General features: G+C 37.3%; 1 protein-coding gene across 7 annotated transcripts in view; it reads left to right on the forward strand.

Annotated features, from left to right (window-relative positions):
* RASSF8 (Ras association domain family member 8) overlaps positions 1-15,022 on the forward strand; it is an 88,713-nt gene that overhangs the window by 19,879 nt on the left and 53,812 nt on the right. The window contains exons 2-3 of one of the 7 annotated variants that reach the window (XM_064516229.1): positions 3,868-3,906; positions 5,436-5,681. The exons of 4 other annotated variants lie outside the window; for them this stretch is intronic. The gene's annotated coding sequence lies outside the window, so the exon portion shown is untranslated. Of the gene's footprint in view, positions 1-3,867; positions 3,907-3,948; positions 4,081-5,435; positions 5,682-15,022 lie in introns of those variants that run through there. 2 more of the 7 variants (XM_026092663.2, XM_064516236.1) reach the window with 2 other exon arrangements.

Below are 15,022 nucleotides of genomic sequence, written 5' to 3' on the forward strand. Positions count from 1 at the left end.
CCATAGGCGCAGAAGAAACTAGTAGCATCCTGTAGTCTCGCATTATCACACAGTTGAACGCAAAGGAAAGTGTTCAAGCTGCTGTGGCTTTTAAATATTTGACTATATCTAATTCTACTTTGTATGGGGACTTTGTGCACTTTGCTGTAAGTCAAAGCAGACAAAATTGAAAAGCTCTTTCATGTCTCTTTGGTTTCTCTTGGACACATACAAGTGTCAGTAGTGGCCAAACTGCAGTTGTGTTTGCTTTCAGAAGTAAAAGGCCTCCAAGATCTACTCGAAGAAAGGAAAAATTCTTGGTACGCAGCGTAACACTAATTCATTCACGCCTTGGATGAAGAAAAAAAAAAAAAAAACCTGCCTCAGCTCTAGATTTTAGGGCTCTGGGATTTATGCAGATCTGTAAGCTATGCTTTGAAAATAACTTTTGGTCAGCTGTTCAACTGAAATACATAAGAAGCCAGTTTTGAAGTCCTAAAATAGTAATCGTGTTTAGTTTATTAATGTGTTTCTTAGAGTTGTTTTTTCCCTTGCAGACAATGTACACTTTTCTGTATGTAGTTCCAGGTATATTTGAGTTAATGTGTATTGCGTATTTCATTCATGTTGTTGGCTGATAGAATCAAGCTGTGTGCCTAGATGTTACCTCTTGGTGTTGTCTTAATGGCTGTTGTGAGACTTTCTGTCCTATTATGTTTTTAGTGTGAACTGTTCTTACAGTGTAATATTGATATCAAATTGGCGGCCTCCATTGTATAGTCTGTTCTTCCCCATCAGAAGGTATGCTGATCTAGATTTCTCTTTTCTGTAACTTTGCATTGTAACTTGCTTATATGGTGCTTTATATTTGCTTCTATGGGATACAGCAGACCAAGGGCCAGCAAATGTTTATTCTGTACTTCCAAGGAAAGGATAATTTGATGCATATCTGGTGTAAGCACATAACTGGATTATGTGCAGATTACTTCTTTCTGCTGCAGATAAAATGTTTCATCTTTTCTGCACTTCCTGCAGCAACAACTGCTAGAACAGGGTTTTAAGCGAGGGTGGCAGATGATGAAAAGGTCTTAGCTCTGTAATTGAACTTTAAAATTCCCTTGAAAATGATTTTACCATGCTGTGCTCCTGGTTTGCCATTTATCCAGTGAGCCATTTGGTTGCAGTATACCAATACCTTTAATATTTTGAGATGACCAGTTGGGAAGAATGACATTTTGTACTTAACATGCTGTCAAGCTTTTTGCACCTAGGTTGGCTTTAATAATTTGTTCTTTATTTTATTTTGCCTACAGCTCATTTTAACATTTGCTCGAAGACATTCCAGAATGGAATAGTTATGGAGAGGGATATATGTGCTTTTCAAAGCCAGTTCATTTGTATGGCCACGAAGGCTTGCATTGCTCTCTCTGAAAGGTTAGATGGTGAGTTAAGAATGAACTTTTTTGTAGTTTCAGTAGCCTTGGAGCCCTGCATCAAGACACTAGAAGACACTAGGGCTGAGACACATATGTGACGATGGTTCTTTTGCCTTCTCCCATATTGACCTGTCCAGTAGCAGAATGGCAGCATGTTCCTGTATATTCCAGGTTTCTAGGGTGTTCTCCAGACTATTGCAAGATTCTCAGGTTGTTCTTATTTGAGGATTTGTAGGTTTATATTATTGCTGTGATTTTAAGTGAGAATAGATGTTGACTTACATGTATGAGGAACTTTCTCAACTCTGCTCTTCTATTTGTTGGATAGAACACATACAAGAGACTTCTTTTCTGCATGTATTGCTTTCTTGTTGGTGAGTGAACTTTCAGTTCTAAATGATTCAATAAAAGAGAGTATTTGCAAGTAGAAATGATGGTGTAGGTAGGTGTGTGTGTGTGTGCGCACGGTGTTCGGGTTTTTTTTACTTAATCTTAAACTTAAATAAACTTAATCTATGGCAACCTGCTGCTATGGTCAAGGGCTTTTATAGGATGTAAGATGCTACAAAATTAAATGTTGTGGAATTTTTGTTGTGTACCTACAAATCATATTTATAGTTCAGCTATTCAATAATACTCAATGGATGATGTACTCTTATTTATAGTTAAGTGACAGCAGTCTTGCTTTTATTGCATTAAAGCCAAATAATGAGAACCAACTGCAATTAATGTTGGGAAGGAAACAAGCTTGAGCCTGGATAACTTTTCAGTTGGATTGCTACCAGCTTGTGAGCCATGGGCAGTGCTGCAGCAAAAATGAAATAATTGTTAATCTGCTTGTAGTGAACTGCCAAGGAAATACTAATTCTGTTTTTAATGCATGCACTTCAAAAACTTATTTATAAGCAATTATTATATAGCAACATATTAACACTTACTAACACTATAGGTTTGGTATCTCAGGAGACTTCAGTTTAAAAATGGATTTTTGAACATTTTCAATTGCATTTTCAAGAATTAAACATTAAGAATATGTATTTCTTGTGGACATGATAACTTGGTGAATTGTCTGACCTGTATAATCTGTCTCTTTGCTTGTAAAAAGTTCTGTTGGACACGACTGAATCAATGTTTTGGTTCTATCTTATTTCCTTCCTAAAATATTTTCTGTAACAACAGAATAATTGCAAGATGATTCCTGGTCATGTTTTACAAGATCTGATACTCACTCATACAGGGAATTTATCCTATCCAAAGTATGTGCTCTCCTGCATCAAACTAGTGTCTTAAGGGATTTTCTTGCAAAAAGACCAAAAATGATTAGGATAGAAAATAAGGTTTATATTTTTTAAATGGAGAAAAAAGGAATGTCTGATCTACAATGCGTCCGAGAGAAATTAAAGTGAATAGTAAGTGTCTGGGCATTTTGACTTTGCTGTTGAATTTTTATTTTTTTCCTCAGTTACACATCAAATACAGATAACTTTTATGGCTCCCAATCTACAACACTGTTGCTTATAGACTTATTGTTTAGCTACCTCTTCTAAAGATCCAGAATATTTAAAATTTCATTATTCTGAAAGTTCTTCTGTTTAAGCAAAACAAAAAAAAAAAGGATGTTTTCTCTGCTCCTGGCTGGGTGGTTGCAGAAAGTCTCTAGCTGCTTCTAGGGAAGAAGGCACAGGGAGTAGGAGCATGTATTGTTCAGTTGGATGCATGGTGGGGAGAATCGGACTCCTGATGTGTTTTGCTGAAGACCTGGATTTTGAAAGCATCCATTCCTCCTATCACTGGAAATGTTGCTATAGGTTGTATAATGCTGTCCCATGCAGGTGAGCTTTTCTACCTTAGCTGGGAGTAAGTCACTTCCATATTGTCACTGGCAGTGCCAGATGTCACTGGGCCCTCGCATCTGCCTGGTAAATGTTGGTCTGAAGAAAAGCTAGCTTCTGCCTTCTGTGAATTCTACCAGCATTAATAGGGTGAGGAGGTATCTTATCTTCCTAAATAACATGCTCTACATATCTATATGTTGCATAAAAGCTTTTTAAAAGTTGGGGTTTTTGGTGCAGTGTTGTAAAAGCTTTCTCTCAGCTATTAGATTTTCTATCAATTTTAGCGTTCTGTTCCTTATGGTAAGGGAAGACTTGGTCTTGAAAATGCTGATAAGAGCCTGTGCTTTAAGCAGTGAATGCAGTGCGATTTGGTTTCTGTGTAGCACAGGCTCGAGAGCCAACAGTCTTGTATTGCTTTGATTGTTAGTTCTTTTTTCCTTTCATTTTGACTTTGAACGTCTCTTGTGGCAAACTTACAAAATCATATTAAATGCTTTGCTAACTACATTTTCTAGTCCTTTTGCAAGTATTATTAGCTTTCCTATGCTAATTGTATCAAACACAGAATTCTTTGAAGGCTACTTACTTTACCTTTATGTTTCTTCCTTTTCTTGCAGTCATGCCTGCCTTACAGATCTGGGGTCACATAAGCAACAGTGAGTACAGTGTTCTTGAAAGAAATTTGGCAAAGGAAGCTAGTATTGATCTAGACTGTTAGCTTTTGCATCCAAAAGCTGGCTTATGTCAAATGATACATCTTTAAAAGAAGATTTACGCTTTGGTTGCAAGTTAAGAAGGTTTCAGCCCGACGATGTTACACATGCTATTTTGTGAGTATAGAGCAATCTACTTGGCAAGTTGAGACTACTAGCGTTGCTATCCTTCTAGCCGGTTTGTAGACCCTGACTCCAAAAATGGCTTATCTGATTAGCAATAGTCTCGGAAGGACCTTGGCACTGAAAATTTAGAGAAATCTTAATAAAGGCAATTGATGCTGTGGCGGAAAACTGGTTTTCAGTCTACAATATAGAATTATTTAGCTGTAGCAAATCAGATGAAAAATCAATTTTTTGTGCTTCTCTGCAAAGAGAATTCTTGAACACTGCAGCTGAATTTAATCTCATGCAGCTGTTGTAATATATAATGAAAAAGCTGTAGGTTGATGCTTTTCTCTTTTGTGGAGTTGAATATAATGCTCATTGCTATTGATGTATTTCTTCCAACTGAAGAGATTGTCTGTCTGAACTCTGACATCATAAATGATTAAAGAGCAGAAGCTAGTGAACGCTTTTTGCATGTCAGTTTTAATTTGAACAATTAGGATGCCATTAGTGTATTGAAAAAGGCCCATCTTCTAGCTGCAAAATGGAATTTCCACTTTAATATATTATTAATTTTAGAAACTGTGTGATGTATTTTAAAGTTTGTGGCATTATTAGCATGGGTAGGATTTAAAACCAAGTCAGATGATTTGGTGTATTCTTGTCATAGTACTTAATCCTTAACATTAATAATATAACTTTAGCTGGGTTTTTCCACAGGACATCTATTTGAAGATGAAGTAATATAGGTTTTTACTTGATGGGGCAACAAGAAAACACACAGTAGAATAAAAACAAATGTATACATGCTTTGTATATCCATACTCTTTCTTTGCAGTGGAAGTATAGCTATACTTACAGCATCTCCATTAGGATCTAATATTGAAATACTGCCCACTTTAGGGCATTACTGAGGCTCTTTGTGGGTGCTAAAACTTCCTGTTTGGATTGGATTCCTGTTTGATTTGGAAGTGAACATTAGCAGAGGGATAATTAGTGTTTTGTATTGGTCTAATTTTTTGAGGAGTAGAATTGCCTCATGTCATTGTGGGAATTAGCATAAGGCAAAGGAGGAAGTGGACAAACTGACTTTCAGTATGTGTCTGAGTAAATATAAAAATCTGTGTGTAATTTTTTGTTTGTTCAAGTCCCGGCTATAGAAGACGATAAACTAGAAATTGGGGAGAATTCAAAGGCACAGTGAAATATTGTGATTGAGTCAATCTGTGCAAATGGTGGTGAAAATACAATGCAGAGGTGGAATAAAAGCTTTCTCTAGTTAGCATGTGAGATGTCAGTGATGCAGGACAAGTGCAGATTCCTTTGTGAACGTGCTCTAAATACTGTTCCTTGCTGATTTGCAGCATTCTAATCCGCCTTAACCTTGGACGAAGTGAATTAAATTATGGGAAAAGGCCTACTGAGAAAAAGAATAAAGAAATAGAGGTGGTGAAGTATCCTTCAACCAGAGAAGTTATCTTCTTGGGATACAGGGGGTGAAGTACTTGCCTTATTACATCATCTCTGTAGTGTTTCAAAAGAAGCTTGAGAGACTAAGGGCCGTGACTTGCTGAGTTCTTAACAAGCCAATATGCATCTGCTGAGCTGTGGTAAGTTTGTGCAGCTTCTTATCCTAGTCTTAATTCAAGTTAAAATGTTTTAGCATAAACTTGTTTGCTTGATTTTTTTTTTTTTTTTTATTTTATTTATTTATTTATTTATTTATTTATTTTAAGGATAGGATATTTTACCTCATATTTGTAAAGAGCCAAGACTGGCCACGGCTAGCTCATTAATATTCTACCTTCTTAAGCTTCACGTTTGTCTTGATACATAGTATGTTAGTCATTTGGAAACTTCAAATGGCTTAAGGTTAATTCTTTGAATGTGAGCCAGTAACACCTAATCTTCCCTCTTAATGAAAGAAATCCAAAGAAATCTTGTCAAGTGTTCATATAATTCATGCTATGCTTCCACTGTGAAACTGCTTGTAGTTAAGCTGTTAAACTCTTGCCACAAAGTTTACACCACCTTACCCTGTAAGCCACTGGCTAAGATGGGATACTAGGTTAGCTCAATGTGTGGCTTGACCCACAGCTTTCCTTATGTTGTTATGGGGAAAAATAAGTAGTAGGTGCTGAAGGTAGAACTTCTTCCTTACCTCTTTGTTTTCAAACCTTTAGGCCAGGCATAGCTGAAATACTCCCTCAGGTTGGCTTCAGCTGGCTGGTGCTGGGTGAAAAGCCGATGTTATGCTCAGTTGCATTTTAACCTTAGTAGAAACTACTATACATGACCTTAGTTAAAGTCTTCTCCTATTAAGTTCTCATCACCTTCAGCAGGAGCAGGACCAGCATTTTATATGGATACTGACTGTGCATAGTATCAAAGTCTCTTTTAGAAAAGAGGAAAATTAAATAGATGGGGATGAGCTTTTGAGTAACAGATGGGAGTTGAACAGGGGAATAATGAATCAGGCCATTAATGCTGGTGATAATGGCTGAAAAATGCTTGTCAGCATATTGGAGGAAGATACTGACAGTAAGTAAAATAGTAGTGCCAGCTGAAACATTTCCCAGCTGATAGATCTCTGTTCTCTTCATTGTTAGTCTGTTGGGCTAAGTCAATTTGCAGTGAGGCTTACTTAGTGATAGTAATAGGACAGTTAGCTTGTAAGACCACATGCAAACAAAAACCTTGTCTCTTTTTTCTATTTGAAGACCATCAAAATTTTTCCAGTAGAGGTGAGCCAAAGCATTAAACACATTAATTGTGCATGTTATAACTTCAGCTGTAATGTGGTGATGGGGGCAAGGGGATTGGGGAGGGGGGGAAGGCTTGGGAGTTTAAAGGGAAGCTCTATGTTTATAGTGGTCTGTTTTCAAAGCTTTGCAGCTTTCAAACACTACTGTAAATCTTGCTTGTAGTGCGATATTTGAGAGGGCAGACATGGGAAAGCAGCCCTGTCATGGCATAGCTCAGGTTGGGGTACCCTTTCATTCAGGTCCTTTTATTTGTTTCCACTTTATCTTCAGATCCTTTCATAAATCATATGAAGTATTAAGAGGGGAAAAAATACTCCCCCCCTCCCCCCCAAATAATTTGCAAGTAAGTAGCACTGTAGCTGCAGGCTGTGATGAATAGCTTGGTCACATTGGAACTCTTCTGCTTCATAGTTTTGTTTGTGTTATGACCATACATGTACTGACAATACTACTGTTTGGAAGTAGTGGTAAGATACTATTTTTTTTATGTGGGTTGGAATTGCATTTTTTTCTAGAAACAAGCTGTGCATCTCCTATCCTCTGAAACCCTGTTAACTCTTTGTGTAGACTTTGTTGTTACCAAGAAAAAAATCAAAACTCCCTATTCAGCCTCTTTTGTCTGATTTTGTCATTTTAAGAGGTGTTTCATTGTTTGGGAATGTTGATTTTGAAAGCTTACACATTTTGCCATTGGCTATTTCAGCATTTGTATGTAGATTGGTTGCATTTTCCTTTAAGGAGGAAGCTGTTCTAAGGCCTTCATTAGTTGTTGCTTGTTTTTCATTGAAATCCTGGAAAAGTGCAAGTGAGGACTGATCAGAATTAGTGTAACTTGCATGGGATCAGAATTAACTCAAAATATCCTCAAATCTTAGGATATCATTTTATTTTTCTTCTCATCTAAATTCCTTTAGAGCCAGCCTGGAAGGGTCATACAGCTGGGAGGAATAATTTGTAACACCTCATCAAAAATGTTTGCAATTTTGAAAGCAAATAATTTTCTAGGATTAGGGAGGAGGGAAAAGGAGTCTTTCAACTATATCTACATATAGACACTGTTCATTAAAGAGCTTTGTTTTATGAGCCGCTTCTTTGCCAACTTCTTGTGTGCTTTTGTCAAACAGACTTACTTTCACATATTAGCAGATCAGGGCAGCTTTTCATCACCTAGCTTCAGGTGTCCAATGATTGAACAGTACAGTAAAGTTGGTGAGGACCTTTAGACATCGACAGATTCCTAGGGGCTTGCTGGGCTCTTGTTTGGAACTGCTTCTTGCACCTCCCTGAGGGTCTTCACGTGTCCCTTGTGAAGTGGCAGATGCCTGCTAATGCCTGTGCATTCCATGAAGCACGTTACTGCGGTGAAGGAATAAATACCAGCACATGGAAAATTTTACATTTTAGCGCGTTTAAATTACATCTTTACAGCGTGCTTGCCTCTTCAGTATATGCAACTACTTGGCTCTGAACTGCAGAAGCCTGATTTAACTGCTGTAGTAAGCGTGTGCCTTCCATATGTTGTTATGGTGCACAGGACTCTGTTCAAAGGGCTCTTCGGGGGTTTTGCCGGACAGAGCTCTAAATCATGAGAGAAGCTACCAAAGAAGTCTGAAGACAGCATAGCTGGCATGATAGGCTTTATTGCTATTTTTCCTCTTGATTCTTTTCTGGTTGGTTCTGCTGATTACTACAGGATCTGAAACCTGCTTTTGAACCTTGAAGAAAAAGTTCCAATTTTCTTTGGCCTACATTAGGCATCTAATTTTAAGTAATGAGTCTTAACGAGTGTCCTCTACAGAAGTCCAAAAACTTATTGCTCTACTGAAAGGAAAGGCCTTTAAATCTAAGTAGTGACTTCTGCTTTCAGCCCAACTCTGGAGTTGATATGAGGATTCTATTAGTCAATTAGAGAAATCTAAAAAAAGAAAGGATTTCCTGATTTTAAGTTTTAATAAAGACAAGGCCTTAGCTATGAGGGTTGTCTCTTTTTCTAGTGTTTCAACACTTGGAGACTCCAGCTAGCCTAAGCTTTATTGCACACTTATTTTCACTTTGCTATACGGCATAGTTTCTGACCAACCTATGATCATCTTTGTTGTAACATCCTTTTCATGATTACATTCCTATTTCTTTTGTTTGCCCTGGTAAGCCAGAGCAGTCAGCCATGAAAGTTGCTTCTTCCCTCCCATAAACACTGCATTTCCCTTAAAGTGTAATATTCATCTGTTTTAACTTTTTCAGAGAATTAAAATACTGAATGCTAGTGATCACGTTTGTTTAAGAAAACTATTTTTATCACTTTCATTATAGCCCCAATTAACTATTATTTGCACTTAACCACAGTGGTTTAAGATGGGAAGAAATTGATTAGATCATTGGGTCTGCTCTTCTGTAAGAAGCAAAATTTTACACTTCAGATTATGATGTTATCACCCTTAAATCATTCTGCCAAGGTAGTTTTGTTTTTCATAGTGATGTTTTCATTATCATGAAAAATTTATTAACTTGTAATCAGAGTTAAGCTTCTACTTAAATTAATACCATCTGCATGCATTTGGAGTTAGTTTTGCTTCACAGAAATATCTTCAGGGTTGCGTTTTTCCTCCCCTCCTCCCTAGACAGAATGTCTTGAGCTCTTTTTTGGTCTTTGAGATGAGCATCCTGGTATTTTTCCTAGTCAATTACAGAACGCTTCTGACTTTCTGGGCTTTTAAGTTCGGATCTTTCTAAAATTAGTGCTAATTTTTCTTGTGAATTAAGATGTAATCATCATCTTGGGTGACAAAGACATAGTCATCCTGTTGTTGCTGACTGGTGAAATATGTTGAAAGAACTAAATCCCAGACACTTCTTGCTTAATTGTAAACCTAATGTAATCTTGACTGTGAAATATTGCTTTCTTGGTTAGTAGTGGCCTTTTAAATGCTTGGAGAAGACCTATTGGAACTCTGTCAGTGGCAACATAATTCTACTTTTGTAGTCAATAAAGGTAAATAGTATGTTTTTACTTTACACTATTAAAGTCTTAGTTTATTTAAGAGTGTAAGTAACCTCTTGATTGGGCATTTCCTGGTAGCTGGTACTTACTCAGGCCTTGGCTCTACCAGATGGTTATTAACTACTGGTAAGTGTCTAACTGGAGATCATTATTACTTCTCAAACTGCTGTGGGAGTCTTAATTGCTTTCCACAAGGTTTCTTTTAAGTTAATCTCTTTACCGAGACAAATGCCATGATTTTGCTTATTGTTGTTTGAGATAGGGGTAATGGCTTGTGACAGAGAAATAAATTTCTCTAGATCTCCGTCATCTTACACTTGCAACTATGCAAGCACCAAAGATGCACAAAATTTATTCCACCAGTAGGATTGCGTCCAGATTGCTGATTAAAATTCTTGCTGAGGAGCTCAGCAAAACCTACCAAATGCCAGTGTTGCACCTAAGTGCGACAGAATCCACTGGGATTTATGCAATTGTGACACCATGTAATTCCTGTATAGATAAAATGTAAATGGGTTCTTATGCTCATGTCCAGTGTGCCGTTTGAGACAAGTGGTATTATGCTTTTGAACAAATCCAAAATGTCTTCTGTGTGTTGGAAGCTTAAATTTGAAATTTGTAGCAGAATACATCAGCATTGTAATATGTCTCCCTTGCATATGACAAACTACTTATGATATGTCTTATTGTAATTTGTTATGGGCAAAATTCAAAAGTGTTAACAAAATTGATTTTGCTATATGTGAATTTGGCTCACAATCACTGCCACTTTCATATTTTTTCACCTTCCTATAGCTTTAATCCGTTTGTGGGGAGGGAAACTTCTGTCATCTTTGGGATGAGCTTAAATTATGATAATGCTTCTACTCATTATTATTATTAAGTTTGTAGCTGTATGTGAATGAGTGATAGAATCTGGACTTGAAGTGACTGTTTATGTTCATTTTGACACCTCTGGCTGACCCCAACTCTTTTTTGAAAGACAACTGACAGTAAAATTTGCTGATATGTTTGTTCCTTTGATTACAAGTAAAAATTAAGAAACTGTGTATTATAATCCCTGTAACAGTTTCCTCAAATGCTCTGAATGACAATAAAGAAAATGGTTGTTGGTTGAAGGTCCGATAGAGGATATTCATTTTCAGCAAGAATAAATGCTGTGAATGAAGTTACAAATCTGCAAGACTTCAGGCCCAACTTTCCTCTCTGCAAGTGCCATCTGTGACTGTTTTTACAACCATGAAATGCATAACAGCTGTATACTGCAGTACTTTCACCTTTTATTATCCAGTGTGTGCTTTTAGTTAGAGACATTTGAAGTTCATTTTATAGAAGCTGACTATTTGTGGGCACAAGCTACGTGAAGGCTCTTATGTAGAAAACCTGATATTTTATTATAGTACTGAAATTGAATTATACTGATGAATGTATTCCAGTATATGCAACAAAGTGATACATTATGTTCCACTGTTTCTTTGTGCATCAGCATAAAAACTAATTTAGCAAGGGTTTTTTGTTTATTTCTAAACAAGTTTTTATTAAGAGAGCTCAACCTATATGTGGTAACATAAAGCTTTTTTGGCCCTTGACCACTTTAACTTCTCATCTGCAAAGGATGTGACCAAGAGGTGGGCTTTCTGCTGTTTTACATGGTAGGAAATTTTCTGTCTCTAGTCCTTTCCTTGTAGATGTGTATTGACATGCACAAGGAGGAATGCACTGGCTCTTTTCCACCTCTTAGCAGTGCTGAACCATATGAAATAGTTAACTTGCACTGTAGTTGCATTGGCTGGTGAGTTCTGCTGGCTTGTGGGGGGTGGGGAGAGGGTTGTTTGTGTCTTAATCTGGATCTGATCCCTGACCCAATTCACTATGAACTGAGGAGGGTCATGTAGGCCAGGATGAAGTGGAGAGGGTAGGGAGGATGCTACAGATCTTTGGGGGGGTGTGTGTGTGTGGAAACTGCCTTCTGCTTTAAAGTGTGAATGGAACTACATGCATTTGAAATGGGGAAAAGATTTGTTTGGTTATGGAAACAAACGTGAAGACTAGTGACTTCAATCTTGCATGCAGCATATTGTGGTGGTAAATAAAAGCAATAGCTGCAGGCCTTTAGAAAAGGTGAAGGACTTCCATCTCTGACAGCTTTTGCTGCTGTTTAGAGCTGTCTTTACTTACTTGCTTAACTTTGTCCTGTGCAATCTGACTAATTAGAAGAAGGTTGGAATGTAGCAGTTAACAGGTGTGGGTTATAATAACCAGACTTGCCTTGTGGGATAACTGAAGCTAACATTTAAGCCCTCTGGGAAATCTCTGTTGCTGGATGAGAATTGTTTTGTATTTAAAAGGGTCAGATGGAAATACAGGGTGAGATCTAATGTTCCTGTTAATATTAAAGACAAAACTGAAAATACTGGATTTTTTTCTTGCTGGTCTGGGGTATTGTTAAACCAAAACAACTTAAACTTATAAAAATGTGTAATGACTGTTTAGTTCTGGTTTCTTCATTCATTCTTTTTCTGTTCCTGGTATGAATTCTGCAAACTATCTTACCTGAGTGCTCATAAAAACAGGATAAATCATACAAAATGACACCATGTAAGCAGTCTCTGAAAGCAGAAAGGAATGTCCTTTGTTTGCAAAGATGACAGCAGTCTTTCAAGATTTTTTTAATAAAACAGGCTTTCTAGAATTTGCCTACGATTTGTTGTGATGTGCAAACAGAAACTGTCTGGCAGTGCCTGAAAAGTGAAGGATCGCTTCCAGAACTGTAATACCCACTGTTGGAGAGAAGTCAAGGGATTGCTGGGTGCTGTCTTGACTGTGAATGCAGGCTGTATGTTAAACTACTACCTTGCAATTAGTTCAGTTGTTACGCAGGCTGGGACATATGCTCAGTGGCAAAGGAAGAGAAATCTGTTTTTATTCTCACTAACTTTACATGTATGTATGTCTGCAATTACACTAATGCAAGTAAAATGGAATCCCATTCCAGTCTTGTTTTTTCTGATCATCATCAACTGGACTTGTGCCTAAGGAAAGAAATTAAAACAAATGTCATATGTTACCATTTTTACATCATCTGAATACTGAAATATCTGGGTGGCTTGTCCAACTATAATACTTTTACAGAGATTTGCATGATAAATGACATGCATGCTTTAGCTTGCATTGTTCTTTTAGAATGTCTTCCAGTGGTTCTAACTGCTAGGATCAATAACAGGATCTAACTTAACACATTTTTTGGTAAGCTGCAACCCAAGTATATCAGAGGATATGAACATACACATTCCTAGTCAGAATTTCTGCTATCATTTTACTACCTCAGTATCACTTAACTATATTACCTCTGTCTGTTTCTCTTTTTAGATTCTTTAAATATGCTTTTTCTCATACGCATGTTCAGAATTGCTGGAAAATGTTTAGCCCTATGTAGGCATGGCAAGAGTATTAATAGTCAAGGGTGAAACTGAACAGTTTATTTCAAAAGGTGGGACAGACATCTGAAGTGACAGAAGTGTGTGTTTTTTTTAAATCTGTAGAGCAGATTTTGGCTGATCATGAGCTGGAAGACTAGGTGGGGAAAAAACAGATTTTCAACAACAAAGCAAATTCTGCTTGTGACTTCACTCCTCTACTGCTATGTTGGGCAACTGCCTTGTTAAGTGAGCTTGAATGTGTAGAACTGCAGCAGTATAGTTAAGGCAGTGGTTTCTAATAATGGTTTATGATCAGCAGTCTGCAGGAACCTCAGCTCTTTCATGCTTTTAAGTCTGCCAGAGGAAATAAAGAAGAGCACACCTACTATCGGTGAGTGTAAAGCTGCTACACGTGCTGCCTGAAGACAAGACTTGCTGACAAAAGTAGACAGTTACTTGTTCCTGTGCTGTTACTCTAGCACTACTTTAAGTAGAGTTGGACAGAATGTGTGAGGCGATCAGAGAATCGGGTAGAACCTGAACAGTCTGGATGAGTTTTGATGGTTCTGTTATATCAACATGCCTCTTTAATCACTGATTAAATGTTCCTGTGGACTTCAATGATGAGCTTTCATAGTTTGGAGGCTTTTATTTTTCTTTCGTTTGGGGGGAACAAGAAAACAAAGAAAATGTCCCCTGTCTACAAGTCTTCTAATTATATGGCAGTGTCCTCTTGGCTTATGTGTTGAGATTCTTTAGGATATATTGTATAAACAAAGTAAGTAAAAAATCTGATTAAGTGTTTTCCATTTTCTCAACAACTGGAACTCTAACATTTAAATCTGTTAAATGAATTCAAGCTTGTTGCTACTGGAGAAGTACAGAAAGCAATGCCCTTCACGTGCTCACAGGAAGAGTTCTGCCTGTCAGTTTTCTTAAGATCATGGTAAACAGAGCTTTGTAGCACTTGCTTTTCAATATTTCAGTATAGCTTAAAGAGCTAGGATACAAGATTTGTGAAGTGGAGAGGGAGTAACTTACTGTTGGATTTAGAGACATTAACTGATGCAATTCTTTCCTTTTCCCTTCCTAAGAGCAGAGTAGCAGTAACAAAATGTCCTTTCTAATGTAGAAAGGAGTGTTAAAACTGTTGCTTCTCTTAACATGGTACATATAAAAAATCCCTGTTTTGGAATTGCATAGATGTGACAGGCAGGATAGCTGAGATGAGTGCTATAGAGAAAGTGGAGAGACACAAGCAGACTTGGGACTGAATGATGTAGTGATGGGCTGGATGATTCCTCTGTTAGTTCTCTTTGAAACATTAGGTTGGTCTGGGGAGGAGGAGGAATAAACTTGTTTGATTTTGCTGTGGCTGGCTGCTATTACAGTCTAAGTGCAGTAATGATATATACAGATTGATCTTCCTTATATCGAACTAATAATGTGTATTGCTTCTGGTTTGGGTCAGTCTTCTCTCTGTAGGTAAAAGCAGTAGCCAAAATAGGTCAATATAGGTGCTATATAGTATTGTTACTTTAAAAGTATGTGCTGTTTATCAAGATAGGTCAAAAAGAACAGAATTGTGAGCTAGCTGGAGAACGAAGTATTCTCCTTCTCTCTACCCCTAAATTTACTCGCCGTCCCTTCTTAAATTCCATTTTGACCTTTTGTAAGAGGATATGATCTCATATCTGTAGCTCATTTTACTCCATGCTTTCTAGTGAGATCTGAAGCAAGGATGCTGCTTATACTGACTGACAATGGAA

This window comes from Dromaius novaehollandiae, chromosome 1 (genome assembly GCF_036370855.1).
Source record: "Dromaius novaehollandiae isolate bDroNov1 chromosome 1, bDroNov1.hap1, whole genome shotgun sequence".
Classification (NCBI taxonomy): Eukaryota; Metazoa; Chordata; class Aves; order Casuariiformes; family Dromaiidae; genus Dromaius; species Dromaius novaehollandiae.